The sequence below is a fragment of the Sceloporus occidentalis genome, unplaced genomic scaffold, assembly GCF_023333645.1.
Source record: "Sceloporus occidentalis isolate IW3139 unplaced genomic scaffold, rSceOcc1.0.p SCAF_6, whole genome shotgun sequence".
Classification (NCBI taxonomy): domain Eukaryota; kingdom Metazoa; phylum Chordata; class Lepidosauria; order Squamata; family Phrynosomatidae; genus Sceloporus; species Sceloporus occidentalis.
The window spans coordinates 137344499-137360845 of NW_028316986.1; the positions used below are offsets into that span (position 1 = coordinate 137344499).

General features: G+C 41.0%; 1 protein-coding gene across 3 annotated transcripts in view; it reads left to right on the forward strand.

Moving 5' to 3' along the window:
- The window catches only part of DLGAP2 (DLG associated protein 2), a 546854-nt gene that overhangs the window by 79841 nt on the left and 450666 nt on the right, over window positions 1-16347 (forward strand). The window lies entirely within an intron of this gene.

The following is a 16347-nucleotide window of genomic DNA, read 5'->3' on the forward strand; positions in this document are numbered from 1 at the left end:
CTCAGCTGTGAGAAACTAAACAAAAAGCAAAAAGTAGTTTTGCAAAAATTCAGAAGAATTAGGATTTTGGTAAAGAACCTGCTGGCACTATCACATTCTCCCTAATTTAATCACTGAATGACATAATTACATATACTGTTGAATTTTCTACTAAAGGCAATTTAGTTGAAAATTTAAGTTGCCATTTTATTAGATTTATTTTCAACTTAATAATTGATTTTTAGCTAGTGCTGTCTGAGATTCAGTGGCTTAGTATGAAATTGGACTTTACTAGGTATTCTAATACTTGATATTCTAATACATCAATATTTGAATGTGGAGAAAAAGTTAGTGATGTTTTAAAAATAAAAAAACAATAGCTGCTTATGGCCCCATACAGACAGGCCAAAATAATGCTGCTTCGGGTCACTTTGGAGATATGCTGTTTAAATGATGCATGTGCCCTGAAAGTCCAGAAGCCATGCCAAAGCCACGTTCCAGTCCTAAGGAAAGCGTGGCTTTGGTGCAGCTTCCAGACTCTTAGGACACATACATCATTTAAATAGTATACCTCCAAAGTGACTCAAAGCAGCATTATTTTGGCCTGTCTGTATGGGCCCTATGTTATTCAGTGAATGGGGACTATACCATGGTATGTGTGTCTGAAATCTCCATAGTAGTTTTATTACAGGGGTTGGAATATTGTTGTTAGGCTCTTACTCTCACAAAGCCTCACTATTGGCAATGGTATTTTGGGATGCTGGGATCTGCACTAAAACAACATCTGGAAGGCTACACCTTCCTATTTCTGCTCTGTTATCAAAGTTCAGTGTCCTCATATATAGGTTGAGTCGTCTTTATCGGAAATGCTTGGGGCTAGAAATATTTAGGATTTTTCTGGATTTTGGAAAATTTTGCATATATATAATGAGTTATTTTGGAGATGGGACTGAGGTCTTAACACAAAATTCATTAGTTTTCATATTCACCTTATACGCATAGCCTGAAAATGATTTAATACACAATATTTTTAATAATTTTGTGCATGAAGCAAAGTTTGTATGCACTGAATCATCAGAAAGCAAAGGTGTCACCATCTCAGGCAGCCATGTGGACAAATCTGGATTTTGGAATGTTTTAGTTTTTAGAACTTGAGATAAGGGAAACTCAACTTGTAATCTGTTCAATCTGTTTTCAAGCTTTCTAAAAAAAAGCATGTTTGTTTTACCAGCACCCATAGTATTATCCATGGTGCTCAGTTTCCAGTAAATATTTTTCTGACCTTTGCTACTATAGCTGCAAGCCTATAATAACTAATTTTTCTCTTGGTTCTGTTGCTGTAACAAAATAAAGCATTAAAATCATGTACTCAGTATGGCTGGTGGAAGGTGTAACATAGAGAATAATTGAATATTAATACGCAGACTGCAGGATAGACATAATATTACGTTTGACTTCTATTGCCAGTTGGTGATTTCATTTTGATTTGTTTCTCTCAGGCAGCAAGTATGGATTTCTATGGTGGCTTCTCTCCTCAGAAGAGAATGGAATTATACTTTCATCAACTCCATGATTTTATAGAAGTTACCCTTATTTGGACCCATACGCTTTGGGCCACATACACTTTATCAGAAGCCACATATACTGTTAGACTTTGAGTAGCAAGTACTCTTCACAAATGCCAGTGACACCTCTCCAAACATTTTGTCTGAAATGGGTCTCTTGATTTTTCTTGATTCTTGTTATCTATTATAGGCTTTAAATTTAGTTTACATTGGGGTGGATAACTGTGGAAGGCATATTAGCCCTATGGGAGCACCTCCACAGCATCCAAGTCCTGCACACACACACACACACACACACACACACACACACGAGTTGGATGCTATGGGGGTGCTCCTATATAATTTTTTTTGCCTCATATGATTGCCAAGAAATCTAAGGGACATACATTTTGGCCTAGGGGAGGGTTTTTTTTAAACAACAGGAAGTTACTTCCTGTTCACGTCTTGTTTCAAAAAAGGCCTCTCATGGGTATAAATTTGTCCAGTGGTCCCCAAAATGTGGGGGATGTGCCCTGACACCCCTTACCAGACATTTTGGGGGAAAATGACTTTGGATATTGAGCATAAATTTATTTTATGCCATTTCCCCATGCTCTTCAACAAGTTTACAGCAGCATTAAAAAGTGCTAGATCATTTCTAGATAATTAAAGAATTACATGTTAAGATTTTTTTAAATAAATTGATTATTATTAAATTCTTTTGGCTATAGCATCATATATAACAAGAATCAGCATGGTGGAGTGGTTTGAGTGCTGGACTAGGATTCAGGGAGACCAGGATTCAGATCTTTGCTTGGCCACGGAAACCCAGTGGGTGATCTTGGGCAAGCCACACTCTCAGGACACTATCACACAGAGGAGGCAAGCATCATGAAAATGTGATTAAAATGTGGTAATACCGTGATCAGGGGGAAGATCATCACACACCCCACGTGTTTCTCCCGTTTGTGTCCCATGCGTAAAGTATAATGGATGCGACTTTGGATAATAACAGAAGTTTCCATTATTACCCAAAGATGCTTTCATTACAGTTTACACACAGGACACAAATGAGAGAAGTGCATGGAGGTGTGATAATCTTCCTCCCAATCACACTATTACCATGTTTTACTCACATTTTCATGACACCTGCCTCCCATGTGATAGAGTCCTCAGCCTCAATGGAGGATAGAGGTATTGGCAACCCACTCTGAACAAATCTTGCCAAGAAACCCCCATGATACCTTCACCTTAGGGTTGATATAAGTCAGAAATTACTTGGCGGCACACAACCACAACCTAAAGATAAAGTGGTACATATAGTAGCATTTAGTATTAAAATACAGTCATAATATACACAATAAACGTTTCCAGAGTGTATTCTTACGCAGTTAACAAAAGGACCAGAATACCTTTGGTAGTCCAACATTCTCTCTCTCCCCTCCCTCACTATATATGCAATAAATCCAAAATTCACTTTAGTCGGTTGAAGTATATTATCTAATTACTCCACCATATTACTGTATATTGATTGTTACAAATGCCCACTTTAAATCCTTCTAAAATAGACCAGGAACCAACCTGACACCTACCAATAAATAACAATTACAGCTAAAGATTTGCACAGCCATAAAAATAGGCTCAACATCTCAGAGAAATAAATGCACATCAATATTATAACATCTTAATAATTCAAAGCAGACAAAGGCTTAATAAAAGAAAGAAAGAAAGAAAGAAAGAAAGAAAGAAAGAAAGAAATCCAAATAGTTGCACAATAATAATGTCCACCCAAAGCTAATTGTTATTGCAGCCATAAATCCTGATGTTTGTTCCTAGATGGTCTCTAGGCCCCTTCAGCAAGGTTCCAACCTTGTAGATGGAGTCAGTCCAGTCCTGCCCTCTCAAGGCCATGCCAAAATGGGTCAGACAGAGAAACTGGGTACTCTGTGCCCTTCAACTGTCCCAATTTGGCATGGACACTTCTGATTAATCCCCTGTCTTCCTACTTTTTCAGATGCTTTTAAAATACCAAGTCTTCTCTCTTCCTTCCACCACAACCATCACCATTACTACTTTCTTCTTCTTCTCATAGAATCATAGAGTTGGAAGAGACCATCCAGTCCAACCCCCTGCCATGCAGAAAATCACAATCAAAGTATCCCTGACAGATGACCTCCAGGGAAGGAGACTCCACTACTCTCTGACAGCCCTTACTGTCAGGAGGTTCCTCCTAATGTTTAGGTGGAATAACTTTTCCTGTAGCTTGTATCCATTGTTCCAGGTCCTGTTCTTTGGAGCAGCAGAAAACAAGCTTGTTTCCTCCTCAGTATGACTTCCCTTCAAATATTTAAACAGGGCTATCATATCACCTCTTAACCTTCTCTTTTCTAGGCTAAACATACCCAGCTCCCTAAGTAGTTCCTTATAGGGCATGGTTTCCAGACCCTTCACCATTTTAGTTGCCCTCCTTTGGACACTCTCGTGGTGCCCAGAACTGGACACAGTATTCTGGTGGGATCTGACCAAAGCAGAATAGAGTGGCATGGTTACTTCCCTTAATCTAGACACTATACTTCTATTGATGCAGCCTAAAATTACATTGGCCTTTTTAGCTGCCACATCGCACTGTTGACTCATGTTCAACTTGCAGTCTAGTTGGACTCCTAGATCCCTTTCATAAATAATTCCATTCAGCTAGGTATCTCACATCCTATATCTGTTTATTTCATTTTTCCACCCTAAGTGCAGAACCTTACATTTCTCCATGTTGAATCTCATTTCTCATTTAATTTTTGAGTGCCATCATTGTACATGGCACTTTACAAGATAAAGAACAATGGGGGGGGGGGGGGGGAACAGTTCCCTATCATCAGGTTTACAATCTGAGGACATGACAAATGGAAAGGGAATGGCAGTGGGAAAGGTGATCAAGTCCAGCAGATACTGCCATATCTTGTTAACTAGCTATTTATTCATGGTCACACTTGGATGCATTTATCAGCATGGAATACATTTCACTTTCTTGGTATGGCCTCTCATCCAACCATCGCATGCAACTTCTTCTCCATGCCCAGCCTCTTCCAAATCAAAGCCAGCACCTAAAACCTCCACACTGAGAGAATGCCCTTGTCTGACACACCTGTGTGATCCAGGTTGTCTTCTAACCACCACTTGGTCCCTTGATAATTAAACTTGCTGCTTCCAGAGGCAAAAAAACAGTAGATTGCACCTGGTGTGGATCCGTTTGTAGGTGTAGAGGTTAGAGAACAGTTTGGCCAACTCTAAAAGCCATGGGAGAGTCACAGGTCTACCCCAAAAGAATCATAGTGAGTTACTACAACAAAAGTAGGCAAGTTCTCACCCCCAGACCAGTCAGCCACCTGTCCATACTTGTGATGAGCCAGTTGCTGGCTGCTTTGCTCTGTGCCCCACTGGACACCATCTGGAAGCCATTGGCAGTTGCGGTGTGGAACAGAATTTCAGCAGCTGAGGCTGAGCCTTGTCAGCAGAAGCAGCCTGTGTTTGCTCATAGATAGAGAGGAGCTCCTTGCCTTGCTCAGCAAAGTAGACAGACATGATTGTTTCTATGGCCAGGATTTCTGGCTCAGTTTCCATGAATTGCCAGATGACATCACTTTCCCCCTTTATCCTTGATTTACTTTAGTCGCTGCAAACCGAGTTCAAATTGCAAACATAAATTGTGTTGGAAATGCAGCACTCAGTGTTTAAAGAATTAAACGTGTCTTAGGTCCAAAATACACTGCAGAAATAATCCAGTTTGAGACTGCTTTAACTGCCCTGGGCTCAGTACTAGGAAATCCTGGGAACTGTAGTGCATTGTGGCACCAGAACTCTATGACAGAGAAGGCTAAATGTCTCACAGAACTACAATTTCCAGAATTCCCTTGCATTGAACCAGGGTCGTTAAAACAATCTCAAACTAGATTATTTCTGCAGTGTGTTTTGAACCTTAGAAAGAACAGCAGTGGCAGGATTGATGTTTCAGTGATCTAAAACTTCCTCATGTCTTTTCCTCTTAACTTTATCTCTCTTAAACTAATATTCTGATTAGAGATCACTCCCCCTCTTCTCTCCAATTCTTTTTTGTTCTTTCCTACTGCTAATGGAGTTCCTATAATAAAAGCTTATTTTATTTCCTGTAGCTATCAGGGGTCAGTGCTTCTTAATCATAGTAGCTAGCTGTTACATGCATGCACTTGATCAGTTTGTACTGAATTAACTCAGCATAGATGAGAAGAGAGGAGGGAGCAGTATCTTGCCTGTCTCAGTAGGTTCAAGCAAAAGCAAACTGCAGCACCCTCTTCTGTCTACTGGCTTGTGTGTTTTTCCCCAATAGCATTTTCCATCTTGACTGCAGTCTGTTGTCGTTTGGCCACAGGTGTCCTGGGTTTCATCTGTGAACTGTTGGAGGCTATGCTACTTTATTTTCTCTCCCATCTTCAGGGACTTATACGATTACTGCATTTGTGATGTAACAGACCAAGTGGATAGAAAGTTTCTGTCTCAGTTGCTATCACTTGTAAGCTCAGAAAAGAAATTTCTCATATAGGGAAGCTTCTCACTTTTTACATGACAGCAAATATCTCTTCCCCTCACCAGTCGTAAACTCCAGAGCATTGTTTGACTCTGGCTTTTAATAAGAATGGAAAGGCTTCACATTATAATGACTTTTTAAAAAATTGGCCACTGAAGAGGATGGCACACTTTAAAAACCCTCCAGCTTATTCGCGTTTGTGATTATCTTTCTTCTATTATTGTTATGATTTATATAAAACTGACATTCACTTGTACATAACCGCATGCCTCTTGTATTAAGGATTTATTTATATATTTACCCACTGACAACAAATTACCTCAAGCTGCTCTGTGTGAATTGGTTTTGTTTCTTTTTAGCATGTGTTTTTTTTTGGTGGACTGAAGTTGTGTAGCTTTGTTCTACGTTTCTTCTTAGTTTATTATTTGTAGTTTTTTGTGGGGTTTTCGGGCTATGAGGCCGTGTTCTAGAAGAGTTTATTCCTTACATTTTGCCAGAAGCTGTGGTTGGCATCTTCAGAGAATGCTGGCATGGAAGAGAGTAGGGTACATATACTGTTGGTTGAGAGGAGGTGATTTGCATGTTAATCTGTGTATTGTTCTGTTGTTGAATGGCAAGGCCTCAGGGTGTCTAATTTATGATTCATTGGCTGCTGGGAATTCCCCTCATACTGGGTGGTTTTCATTAGAACATGCTGGGACTTGATTTTGGTGTTTTTCAGGACTGGTAACCAAACTTTGGCGGGATACATACCGCCATTTAGTACGTATAGGATACGTACTAGGGTTAGGAAGGGGCGGTGCTTCCGCACCCCCCTAACCCTAGTACGTATCCTATACGTACAAGATGGCGGCGCCCCTTCCACATGGGCGCCGCCATCTTTACGTATCGGACGCTGAGCGTCCGTACGTGTTGCAGCCTTTATGACGTAGCGAGTGCGCCCCTGGCGCCTCGCTACGTCACAAACGCGACTGAAAAAGAAGCTCCATTTTGGAGCTTCTGTTTCGGTCCGCGCGGGAGCCGCGCCGTCTGAAGGCTCCGGCTCCCCCACGGATCTACCGGCGGCGGCGGCAGACCGCCGCAAAGCGGCGGTTTGTACCCCGCCTTTGTTTACTTTAGGGGTTTCTTCTTTCCTGTTGAAGTTGTCCAGGTGTTTATGGATTTCAATGGCTTCCCTGTGCATTCTGACCTGAAAGTTGTTGGCATGATCCAGAATTTCAGTGTTTTCAAACAGCATTTTATGCCCAGGATGGTTTATAACGTGGTCTGCTACTGCTGATTTTTTTACCACATACCGTGCAGCTCTGGACAAGTCTACATGGGGACCACCAAACACAGTGTTCAAACATGAATCAAGGAACATGAGAGACGCTGCAGACAGGGTTAGCCAGAAAAATCAGCAGTAGCATGAATGGTTGAATCTGTGGGTAAGGAATCCATGGATATGGAGGGCCAAATATAGTTTCCTTTCTTTGGAGAGAGAACACTGGATATTTTTTTTGTTATCTGTGGTATTCATTTCACTTAATAATAAAGGAAGTGGCATCCATGCTGCTAAAGACAGAGCTTGACTTACATTCCCATAGCAACAAGATGTGGACCCATGTACATTTTCCTTTTTTTGCTGTTCACTGCCATCAGTTTGACTTTGGCTTATGGTGACTATCATTAACAGCCCTGCTCAAGTCTTGGCAGACTCAGAGATGTCGCTTCCCTGATTGAAAGGATTCCTCTAGAATGTGTTCTTCCTTTTTCCCACTCCCTTCTTTTTGCTAAGCATTTTTGTCTTAGCATTTTTGTATACTGAGTGTTTCCAGTCTTTGGTTTTCTGTATTTGTTTATAGATTTTAGTTAGAACTAGAGTATTTCTGTGTCTGTGGGCTGAAGCAGCTCAATTAGTAAGCCAGCTGTTCCTACTGATTTATTTCTCCCAAGTGCTTTGAGTGCAGCTTCCATTTCACTTTCTAATTGTAGGTTCATCTTCAAATGGTTCTTCCTTGAATGAATCTGTTATCCTTTCATTTCTTCTCTGTAGTTCTTTCAGGTATTGTTTCCATAATTTTATACCTACTTGGTCATGCAATGTGTTTCTTAGCTGGTCATAACTGATTTTTCAGATGTTTGGGAAGAGGTCTCTTGTTTTTCCTTTTCGTTGTCACTGTCTTGCCCCTGTGAAAAAATCATTGAATAGTTGCATTCGCGGTCCTGACCCTATTTTGTCACCTTTCAGTTTTGCTTTTCACCTGCCTTTAACTGCTTGAGAAGTTTTATCTCTCTTCCGTTGAGGCCTCTCTCTCTCTCTCTCATTGGTGCAAATAGTGTCTTTTTGCATTCCTCTTTGACAATGTCTCTGGCTTCAGTCCAACGTTCTTCTGTTTCCTGATCAATAATTGATTTTAACAGTGCAAATATATATTTTTACATTATCTTTAAATTATATGAGTATGTTCTTCAGGTTGCATTTCAGCATGGTGGTTGGCTTAGTGTTCTCCTTCGGCCTGACTCTAACTTTTATTATTAGTGGTTTATTGTCTTTGCCACAATCTGTTCCTAGTCCTGTTTTTGCAGAGAGAATGGAACTTCTCCATCTTCTGCTTCCAATTATGTAATGTATTTGAATTCTGTATTGGCCCTCAGGTGATGCCCATGTATACAATTGCTTCTTAGGTTATTTGAAGAATGTGTTTGTGAAGAACAGGCTGTTGGCCTTGCAAAATTCAGTCAGTTGCTCTCCTGCTTCATTTCTTAATCCTAGTCTAAATTTTCCTACAGTTTTGGATTCTGCTCTGGTTCCTATTTTTCATTCCAATCACATATGATTAACAAGTCCTGTTTTGGCGTGTGATCAATTTCTTCCTCTACTCCAGCATGGAATCTTTAAATTGCTTCTTCTCTTGCCTCTGTGATTGAAAGATAAATTTGGGCTATGGTTGTGTTGTTGGAATTTCCCTGAAGTCCTATTGACATGTTTCTGTCAGACTTTGCATTATATTCTTTGACTGCTTTTGCTACATGTCTCATAGCTACAAGGGCACGTCATTTCTTCATACCTTTTCCTTTCATGAGTAAAACACTGTGTAAATTATCTGAGTCAGAAATGTCAATTCCTGTCCATTTTAGCTTGTTCTCCCCAAGTAATGCAATATTTATACAGTCCTCCTTTCCCTTACATGGGCATCCGTTCCAACCCCCCCCCCCCCCCCCACTGCAAGGGGAAAACTGCATATGCTGGATCCCCATGGAAAACAATGGGGAGCATGTGCCATTCATTAGATTGTACCACCACTTCAGTGTATGCTGAAAGCTGTGGAATGGAAGCTTGCGTATGGCATGGGCTGACTGTATGTTCTGTTTCTTTTTTTACTATTTCTAGCTGCCCTTGATTCATGCTTTCCACATTCCATGTTCTTCTGATGTGTTGTGCAGCTTTGGACCTTCCTTTCACATGAATGTCCTGTCGGCTTGATTTCCCCTTGCATTGTTAGCTCCAGCGCTACTCATACTTTTTACTGTCCAGCTAACCTCAAAAACCTCCTACTCTTCTTTGTTTCCCCATTGGCACAGTAAAAGGGCTTCTCTATCTTTCCCAATGTGTTCCATGTGATTCTGATGGGGGTCAGTTTGAAAGATGAAGACTGTCAAGGAATATAAAATTATACCTATATGAAATCTTTGGCCTCAGTCGGCCCCCCCAGCCGCCCAACTCATATGACACGATGGAGACAAAATTAAGAGTATAATGATTGAGCTTTTCAAGATAATGAAGATCCCTCATGCTCAAAACAGCATTAGCAACAGCCACAAGTTTTAGATGAAAATTCTTAGCACACCAAGGAAAACATGTAGAGTATATAATGGAATTGTATTATTCTCCTGATAGTGGGAAAGCCTTATAAACTGAGTTTGCAAGATATTGTCAAGTAACTATAGTGGGGAGTAACTTAATGTAGCATTTGTGCACCACCATTAACTGGCTTTTGTGTTTCAGAAAATACAAAATGGAAAACAAGGAAAAGGAGATTGGTTCTAAGCCTGTTTAGCCTATGGGGCTTTGCAAATAGGAAACATGCTGCTTCATATAGTAAATGTTTCATACATTTATGTTATTTATAAATTGCAATACTGCAACAGGATGCTTGCATGGCCCTTGGGGTGGCTAAAATAGAATACAGTTACAATGCATCTCCAATCTGACTAGCACTGGAGCCTCTCAAGTGTGAGAGGCATTTCAGAAGACTGGGACAGGAGAATGACAGGTAAAAAAAAATGAAAATTTTCCAGCCACATTATTATAGAGGAGGAGAGAAAAATAGGAAGATTGCACACTTATGGCAGTCACTGTTTCCCCCTATGACAGCGCCATACATGGGGCCCTATCTGTTCATCATTGCTGGCTATATTTATTTGAAGCAGAAAGGAACGACAGGTCATCTCTCCTCACAGCTTATCTTGGATTTGCAGAGATATTCTGATGAACCTGCTGCCCCAAAAATTGGGGGATAGTTTGGCTTATTGCAGAGCCAATTTAAATTAGGAAGCAAGACAGAATTTCCTTTTACCTAAAGTCTCTCCCTCCTGCCTGATAAGTCAGTATGATTTGAATGTTGGACTAGGACTCTCAAGAGACCAGGGTTCAAATCACCACTCTACCATGGATACGCATGGGGTGATCATAGGCAAATCACACACACCTAGCCTCAGGAAGGCAAGGGCAAAACTTCTAAGAATAAATCTTGCTAAAAAAATTGCCATAATTTGAAAGCACATAACTACAGCAACAAAAACATCAAAACCCACCTTCCCTATCACCACACAGCATTGGTGGTGGCAGCAGCAAGATCTGGGAGGCAGGGAGACTGAAGGGAGAAAGAGACCTCCTCAACATCTGGTATACTATTAGGTACTACCTAGAAATGGTTTTGTTGACACTACAGTAGTTACTGGGTAAAGCTGCATTTCACAGAGCCTACTTGTGACCTGATATGTTATGAAGCAGTAAAAGGAGACAGGGAATGGCACTAGAAAGAAGGCTGGAGAAGAGTATTGGGAAAGTGGTTTCATGGGGGAAGGGGAGTAGGAGGGCTATTCTTTGTAGTTTTGTGCCTTCAAGTTGTTTCTGACTTTCAATAACCCCTGGCCCTATCATGGGGTTTTCTGGGGCTGACAGTGTATGACTCACCCAAGGTCACCCAGAGGGTTCCCAAGGCCAGGCAGGGAATCGAACTCTGATCTCCAGAGTTGTAGTTCAGTGCTCAAACTATGACAGTACATAGAAATTCTAAGCAGAAAAGGAGGCATGGGGTTTGCCTCCATTCCAGCCAGAGACAGTGCTATAGCTACAGGGTGGTGGTGGAATGAAGGCATTGCCTCTCCAAATAAGAATTCTATCCTCCTACCATGACAGTTTCCCTCAGATCCCAAATTGCATTGCATTGCATTGCAAATTGCATTGCAGAAAGTGAGAAATCGAAAGTCGCTCACACGTTGAACTCTTCTTTTTTACTGTGTTTGCATTCCCTTGGGCTCTTTGCTTGCCTGTTTGCTTTGGATGCCTGAAGTATATTTCTAAATTCTCAGCTGAGGTTTTAGGTGATTGCAGTGTTAGAAAGTTGGAGACTGAAGGGAAATTCCATTAAGAGGTAGAAAGCTCTCTCACACATATACTCTCTGTATCTGTCTGTCTCCCTCCCCTCTCTTTCTCTGCCTATGGAGGAGATCTGGATGGTGGCTTGGTCTTGTGTCAGAGTTCTGGGTTTAAGGTTGGGTGACACAATAGCTAAGGCCACCTATCTCTTAGCACTTGCATTTAATATTTTATAAAGGTTCAATAGATGGCAGGCAACCTGATTCTTCCATGGTTTAGGATGGGATACGGAGTTGAGATAGCCATGATTGCCTTAGCTGATGATCTCTGTCTGGACATCGATGAGGGATGTGTGACCTTGTTGATGCTCTTGGACATCTCAGTGGCTTTCGATATCATAGACCATAGTATCCTTCTGGAATGCCTGAGTGAGTTAGGTATTGGGGGCACGGCACTCCAGTGGTTCCATTCCTACCTCTCAGGCAGATTCCAGATGGTGAAGCTGGGGGATTCATGCTCTTCTAAAAGAGAGCTGACATCTGGCATCCCTCAGGGCACCATTCTGTACCCCTTGCTGTTGAACATTTTACATGAAACCACTGGGAGAGCTCACCTGAGACAAGGGGTGTAGTGTTATCAGTACGCTGATGACACCCAAACCTACTTCTCTGTGTCTCCGACTGATGCAATGACTGAGAATGGCATCTCTCCTCTGGACACCTGTCTTAAGTTGGTAATGGGCTGGATGAGGGAAAACAAACTCAAGCTGAATCCAGAGAAAATGGAGGTACTTGTGATAGGCTCCCCAAGTCCAGGCATGGAGATTTGTCAACTAGTCCTGGATGGGGTCACACTTCCCCTAAAGGATGAAGTTTGCAGTTTGGGGGTACTTCTGCATCCATCTCTACAGTTATCATCTCAAGTAGATGCGATGGCCAGAAGTGCCTGGTATCAACTTCGGTTTATATGCCAACTGTGTCCTTACCTGGACCGAAAGGACCTTTAAGCAGTGGTACTTGCACTGGTAATCTCTCATCTTGATTTCTGTAATGCGCTTTACATGGGGCTACCTTTGTACCAAGTTTGGAAACTTCAACTGGTGCAAAATGCAGCAACCAGACTGGACACCAGAACACCTAGGTCAGACCACATAACACCAGTACTAAAATCACTTCACTGGCTGCCGATTAGTTTCTGGGCACAGTACAAAGTGTTGGTTATTACTTTTAAAGCCCTACATGGCTTGGGCCCGAGTTACTTGAGGGAACTCCTCTCCCTACACAATTCGCCCTGCATTCTTAGAACATTTGGGAAGAACCTATTGGATTATCCAAAGACTAGATTAAGATCAACTTCCCACAGGGCATTTACTGCTATGGCTCCCAAATTTTGGAATGGCTTGCCCGAGGAGATCTGTCTTATTACCACCTTAGATGCCTTCAAGAAGGCACTCAAGACGGATCTGTTCCAGCAAGCCTATCCCCCTGACCTGCTATAATAATTATAAGAAAACACTTCATTCTGAGCATGTATTGGAAGTTAGATGTTGATATGGAATTTTATAGGACTAATTTATTGTTGTGTTTTTATGGATTTTATGTTATATAAATGAATTTTAACTGGACTGTAATTTTAAATTTATTGTTGTACTCCCACCTCGATCTACAGGGAGAGGCGGGAAATATATAAATAAAAAGTATTATTATTATTATTATTATTATTATTATTATTATTATTATTATGGTTGGCCCAAGTAACTTAATCGACAGAAACAAAGAACAAGGTGCTTCCTCCCTATTGTGCCTAAAGTATCTGACTTTCATGGCAGGAATGAGTTGGCATGTCCATCCACCACAGCTGAAGGCAATAGGGTAGCTGAGGGCAGGGAAGGTGGAAGTCAGTGAGGTTCTTACCATGTCTGTCATCTGTCCACACGGCACACAGCCAACTGTCTCACCCTGCTCACTGCATACCCTCCAACCTTTAACAGATAAAAAAGTGTGACAAGTGTGGCCATAAACACTGGAGTGTGATCAAGACGGCAAAAATTATTAATGAGGAAGAACACACACACATAGTTTTTGTGGGGTTTTTCAGTCTATGTGGCCATGATCTGGAAGAATTTATTCCAGAACACAGCCACATTGTCCAAAAAAACCCACAAAAAACTGTGCATGCTGGCCATGAAAGCCTTCAACTTCACACAACACACACACATTTAGGAAAAACTGCAGCAGTTTGCTTCTGTCTCAGCCCATTGAGAAGGGCAAGATTCTTTCCCTCCTCTCCTTCTTGAGTTAATTGTATGCAAATTACTTTTGTACATTGAATTCAGTTGGCAGAAACCAATGATGAAACGGGGAAAAGGGAGAAAAAAGCCTGAGACATTTTAAAAGCAACTGAGAAAGTGAAACGACAAATGGATTAATTGAGACTGCCCTTGACAAACAGGGACAGTTGGAGAGTATGTCAATGGTAAGGCTGGCTCTCATCTTCCTCTTTTCTGTTAAGACTTATAAGCTCTGTATCTGTTGTGTACTTTCAGCATAAATCGTGTAGAAACAATGCATGGCTCTCTAAGTAGTTATAAAGCACAGAACACAATGTACTTTATAACTTAGTTGATTGTGGGATTGTCACAAAGTTTCCCAGTAGTGAGATAGGATTGTAGGAGAGTCTTGGGAACAACTTGGAGAGAACAAGAACAAGATTCTATTGCTTACATTTTCACATTTTTTCACCTTTGCAAAATAATGCTTAGGAGTATACTCAATTTTTCTGGACTCAGCTGCGATGCAAAATGTATGAGTGCATTTTGAGATGTATGTTTCCTCCTTTATTACAAATAGAAGCTGTAGGATGGAGAAAGTAGGACTAAAGCTGTAGCATGAAGGGAATTTAAAAAAACCTCCTTCCCCTTTGCCATGATTTTGATGAAGATTCCCCCCCTATCATTTCATGGAAACATATCTGATCTCACCAGGTTTCAGAAGTGGTTAAGCCTGGTGAGGATTTGGATGGGAAATCACTAGGTATGATAGGAAAGAATCCTGCCTGGAACCCTAAAGAACCACTATCTTTCGGAGTTTATGGTACTGGACTAAATGGATTCATGGTCTGACCTGGTAAAAGGTTGTTAGTTGAAGTTGTTAGTTGTAAGACTGAAGTTTCTGTTGACAGCAGTGTAATAGCACAGGACTAATGGCTTTGAGTTGCATGCTGGGCTGGTGGATTCTTGTTTGAACCATGTTGTAGCCAATTCCATGTCAGGAGACCCTCGTGGCTGGCAATCATTACTTACATTTATTTATTTATATTTATTTATTTCATTTATACACTACCTTTCTCCCTGGAGGGATGCAAGGCAACGCACAAAAGGGAAAACTGAAAGTTGTTGTTGTTGTTGTTCTTATTGTTGTTGTGTGCCGTCAAGTCATTTCCAACTTATGATGATCCTAAGGCTAGGTTTTCTTGCTGATATTTGTTCAGAGGGGGTTTACATTTAAGCCTCAAAGAATGTGAATTGCCTTGGCTCAGTAGGGATTCAAACCCTGGTCTCCATAGATGTAGTCCAATGCTCCTTTGGTCCTCTAGAGGTGGGTCTCAGCCATCATGTAGCTGTCAGGAGCCATGCTCAAATAAATGCACACATTTAACATTACACCGTAACATCTGTTTTGACTCTTCCTCAAAAAATCCAGGTACTGTTTTGTATATAAATCAACCAAGGGTCTTATGGTATCATTTTTTTGCATACTAGAATTCACATCATGAGTTGCATGGAGTAAACAAGTGGACTAGAGTCCATAAATGTGTAAAGAGTTCTTGAAGCACCTTTGAGACTAACCGAAAGAAAAAAGTTGGCAGCATGAGCTTTTGTAGATGCAGATGCATTTCAGTAAGTAGACTTCAGTCTATGAAAGCTCATGCTGCCAACTTCTTTCTTAGTGTCAAAGGTGCTACAAGATCTCTCCTCATACTGATTCTACAGACTAACAAGGCTATATCTTTGAATTAGAGTCATAAAAACACTGTTGCCTTCATAAATTTCTTAGTGTTTGGATCTGTCACAAGGCTATTTGCTGTTTTTGGCTCAACAGACATCTGTAGCCACCCTTCTAGAGATGTGAATTTAATAATACACATATAAAATTCAACAGCATTTCCTCCTCATCTGTATGTTACCCTACTAAAAAGAAAGCAGCTAGAGATTTGTAGTTATTTTAATGGAGCCCCTTTTTCATATTATACATGTGAACTTCTTGTTGACATGGCTGTAACAAAACAAAACTGGTATTGCAGTTTGTTGCTCTTAGTCCCTACTTGCTTTGAGGTATTTGCATAAACTCTGATCCTCTAGAAGTGGGTGCCAACCATCATGTAGCTGTCAGGAACTAGCCAAATTTATCTGAGTGGGGGCTGGAAAGACAGGTTGTTTGCTGAATGATATCACCCATTTGCTGTCATTCTTTACTGGGGGAATCATCTTGTGATAGGGGAAGAGAATCATACAAAAAAAGCAACCTTAACTTGTAAAGGTGTGCGTCATGCCATTACTCATGAACAGCTAGTATTTTTTCCCTGGCATTTGCGGATTTGATGTTACATGTTGAGTGGCTGGTTGACTGTCATATCTGCTGAAGGAACAGGAAAGGTTTTCATGATTCGATTCCCTCCCACCCACC